Source organism: Bos grunniens, chromosome 19 (genome assembly GCF_055505025.1).
Source record: "Bos grunniens cultivar Pamir isolate PY7600 chromosome 19, Bosgru_T2T1.0, whole genome shotgun sequence".
NCBI classification, from domain to species: domain Eukaryota; kingdom Metazoa; phylum Chordata; class Mammalia; order Artiodactyla; family Bovidae; genus Bos; species Bos grunniens.
The window spans coordinates 30,525,055-30,529,878 of NC_141183.1; positions in this window are offsets into that span (position 1 = coordinate 30,525,055).

Sequence of the window (4,824 nt, forward strand, 5' to 3'; positions counted from 1 at the left end):
GACTCTTTTGGGACCCCATGGACTACAGCCCACAGACTCCTTTCTCCATGGACTTCTCTAGGCAAAATACTGGAATGGGTTGCCATTCCCTTCTCCAGGAGATCTATCCAACCCAGAGATCGAACTCAGGTCTCCTGCATTGCAGGCAGATTCTTTACCACCTGAGCCATCAGGGAAGCCCTTAGGTAGAATCTAAGAATGCTCAACTCAGAAACAGGAGAGTGGAGTGGTGGTTCCCCGGGGGCTGGGTGTGGGGGAGGAGTAGATATTAGTCCAAGGGTAAAACTTCCAGTTATAAGATTGATGAGACCTAATGTACAGGATGCTGATTATAGCTAATAATACCATGTAAATGTTTGAAGGAGGACTGAAGAATGCATTCTGAGAAGCCCCAGTATGAGTGGGTGGGGTGGGGTGAGGGATCCAAGTAGAGGTTGGGAAGTAAGGGGGTAAGAGTGGGTCAACTCAGGACACAAAAATGAAAGACCGTTTCCCCCTAAGAATGACCAACAGCTACAGCAGGGTTTCAGGCAGGGAAATAGCGAGATCTATGAGAGGCTAAACTCTGTTTGGATTCCTGGCTCCCTGGCCTGGTACCATGAACATGAGCTCACCAACCACCTTAAACATCAAGAGGCGAGGAAAAGAGGGATATGAGGCCCGCCTCTGAGGAGTAAAGAGTATTATATATACATGAATTTTGTTCTCAAGTGAGGGCTATCCCCTCCAAGTCATCCATGTGATGCCGTGTCCTCAACCTGAGAAGTTGTGTCCTGTTCAAAAAGCTGGCTCTGCTTGGAGCCTTCTGAGCTCCACTTTCGTTGTCATTTTCTGATTCAGTTCACGGGCTGTAGCAAAACTCAGCTGCTCTAGGACCACAGAAAGAGGCGGGGCCTGTAAGAGTGGCTCCTTTAATCTCCCCCAGTCATTCTGAAGATAAGAAGACAAGGTTAGAGAGGCCCAGTGGTTTCTGGAGGATTTGAAAGCAGTTCATCCTGGTCTTCCTGATCCACTGCTGACGTCTGCCATGGATCAGGGAAGGGGGCCTCTCCAGATAGCCTTGAGTGCGAGGCTGGAATTTCTTTGTGGAGGGGGTGGGTGGACCACTATCTGCAATTCCTTTTCTTAAGAAAATCACCAAATATAGTTTTCCCCAGAGATTTTGTTGAAACTTATTTTCCCAGCAGAGCGCCCCAGGCAAGTCATGTTTGCGTGCAAACCCTCCTTCCAAGGTGGTTCTAGATTCTTGTGCTCCAGGAGAGTTTTTTGAAACATTTCCAAGCCCACCTGGTTCTCCTTTACTGATTTCATCTTCATGTGGAATGAGTTAAAGACCAGCATCCTTTACAAAAGACAGGGTGAAAATACCCATGGGGCAAACCACTGCCAGGACTTTTTAAAGGCAACATTCACGTCCCCTCCCCTGCCCGCACTCCAGGCACCAATAACTCTCCACCTGGAGCTGTCTCTCGATGCCCTGGAGGGGACAAGGAGTTCAGGTCCCGGGAAATGCCCTCAGTATGGCCAACAGGAGTGGGAGGACAAATAGCCCAGCTTCCTACCCCTCCCCCACTCCCCAGTTTGGGCGTGTAAGTGAGGGAGTCCCATGCTGGTGAAAGACTTGAGTATTTGAGTGGCCATCTGCTCAAGGATGCCCTGTACCTCAGCCTGTGTTCTTCCTCTGCCCACTTCTCCACTCCCCTGCCTGTGTCTCTGGGTTTACACCCCCCAGTAGGCTCCTTGTTCTCCAATCCTCATCTCAGAGTCTGCTTTTGGGGAACCCAAGCTAAAACATCATGCAGGCAACCCCTGGCTTATCCAGCCACCCAAGAATAAAGGAGGCCCTTTGCGGGGGAAGTTCTTTATTTTGTGTTTCACTCAGGGCACAAGGGCTCTTTGAAACGTGAAAAAAAAGCAAGGCGTGCATGTTTGCGGTCAAGAAACAAAAAAGACATCTACGGAATATGATGAGAAATCATTCTCCGCCCCCACCTCCCTGCCGGCCTCCTGCCATTCCTCTGCCTGGAGGTGACCACCATTAACGGGTGGATGTGCAACGGCAACCCACTCCAGTATTCATGCCTGGAAAATCCCATGGACCGAGGAGCCTGGTGGGCTACAATCCATGGGGGTCACAAAGAGTCGGACATGACTGAGTGACTTCTGTGTGTGTGTGTGTGTGTGTGTGTGTGTGCATTCCTTGGGGGATTTTTCTCTGTGCGCTCTTAAACCCTGAAGTCAGGTCACGTCACATCTCCTCTCAGTAAGAGACCAGAATCCTTTGTACAACCAGCAAGCTCTTCTGGCTTCCTTTCTGTGCCTCTTCTCCACGTTCTCCTTCCAACTGGCAGCTCCCGCCTGCCTGGACTGTCAGGCTTCCTTCTCTGCGCCCTCCTGGCTGAAACGCTCCCACCCCATCCTCACTCTCTCTCTCCCGCATCGTAGGAATCTTGGCTCAAATACCCTCTTCTTGGTAAAGCTCCAACCTGTCCCCTGCATCCCTCATATCTCTTCGTTTTTTTCTACATCACTTTCCACCTGGTGGCCAGCCCCCCCACCTACTTACTGCTTGTCATTCTCCCAGGAGGATACATTCTCAGGAGAGCAGAGGATCTGTGTTGTGTTTACCGCTGGGTCCCCGGCTCTTGGAACAGTTTCCGTATCAGGCAGCTGCTTGGCAAAGCTTTGCTGAATGAAGGCACATGTGCGTGCATGCGCACACTCCCCCCACCCCCCCACATGTTGTATGATACGCATCGTCCTGCTTGGTGCTTTTCGCACTTAGCCATCTTGGAGGTGGTTTCTCTGGGCACATAGAATCACTGCATCCTTTTAAGCAGCCACAGAGTGTAATGTTGTTGTGTGTCCACCATGAATATAGCTCTTTAGCCGGCCTCCCCATAGTGGACATTTGGTGGTTCCTGGACGCAGAGCTGCTGTGTGTCTGCTCACACGAGGGGCACATCAGCAAGGTGAATTCCTGGAGTGCAGCTGCCCTGGTTCATTCTTATCTGGACAGAAACTATTACCAAATTGACCTCAGAAAAGGTCACACCTATTCACACTCCCCCTACAGTTGTGAGAAGCCCTGTTTCCCCCACTTCCTAATCGGCACATGTGTTAATAAATTTTTGGTCTTTACTAAAAGACTTCCCTAATGGCTCAGATAGTAAAGGGTCCACCTGCAATGCAGAGACCAGGGTTTGATCCCTGGGTTGGGAGGATCCCCTGGAGAAGGGAATGGCTAGTCCAATATTCTTGCCTGGAGAATCCTGTGGACAGAGGAGCGTGGAGGGCTACAGTCAATGGGATCGCAAAGAGGAGGACACAGCTGAGCGACTAATACTTTCATTTTTGACCTAATTAGTAAAAATTTTACAGATTTTAATGTGCCTTTTCTTTCTTTGCATTTGTTTATTCACCATTTCTAATGCTCTCTCTGTGTGAACCATTTGTAAAATATGTTTTACTGATTAAAAAAAATTAACTTGGCCTTTTACTTGTGGCTCTCAAGTCCTCTTTTTGTATTAAGCTCTTCAGTCCTTTGTTCATAACCCATCTTTCCAATATTTCCCAACCTTTCCTTTGTATTTTGATTCCATTTTAGTACTTTTGAAATGCATAAACTTTAAAATATTTATACAGTCAGCCTCATCAATATTTGTCTAATTCAGACAAAAAAAAATTTGTCTTAATTATAAAAGCTTTTTCCTCTCCTAATCAGATATGAAAAAATTAACTCATATCCTTTTCTAGTACTTTTACAGTTTTTCTGTTTTTTTTTTAAATTAATTTTAGTATAAATTGTAATTAATTAATTTTAGTATAAAGGCAGGAAGGAGGATTTAGTTGAACTTTCCCTCTCCGGTCAGCCAGTTTTCCCAACAATATTTATGGAACAATCCATCTTTCCCTCAATGATTGGAAACTTGCCTTTCTTATACCTTAAATTATTCTACATTTTCCAGTCTCTTTGGGGACTTTCTATTTCAGTTCATTGATCTGCCTGTTTGCCAGAGTCAGATTGCTTCCATTATGGCAGCTTTAACATCTCTTTTATTGTTTGATAAGAGTAAGCCCAGAGAATCTTTCTGAATTTTTTTTCCTGATGACCACTAAGCCTCTTGGTGAGAATGAAAGTGATTTTCAGGTAGTAAAATTGCCCTCTTTTCTCTTAGGTAATGAGACTGGTGACTAGAAGGCAGGCTCCTTGACCCTTGTAATTGACAGTCCTCTTGTTCCTGCTGAAAGGCTGAACTCCATAACAAGGTGACAGCAAGGTGCCTGTATTCCCTCACCTCCAGGCAGTGATAACCATGGTGTGCTGGGGCTGACTCACCTCCAGCAGGTGAGATGGGAACATCAGAACTTGAATTTGCCAACTCACGTAGTGGTCTGAAGGCCTGCCCTTTCCACTTGGGAAAGTGATACCAAAATAGAAGGAAAACGCAGTTCAGAAGGAAATTCCTCCTTCGTCACCCTTGGAAAAGGACTGGTGCAGATGATGCTGACAAATATTTAAGGACACTGAAAGCACAGAGCATGGGGCTGAGGCCTTGGGGCCGCCGCGGACCTAGAAGTGGTGCAGAGCAGCCGCCCCCACCCTGACAGCTCCTGTCTCTGGTCCCCAGCAGTGGGAGCTTGGTATGAAGTTAATGTTCGCAGTGGGTGAGGCGTGGGAAGCAAAACAGATACGAAGACATTTTTCCTTCTCGGCTTCTTTCTCTTAGACTATTCCTGGTTCCTCAGGAACAGGCTTTCATTGTGCGTGCCCACCCTGGGGAGCTTGGCCAGGGTGCCATAGCCCGCCCCAGGAGAGAGTGT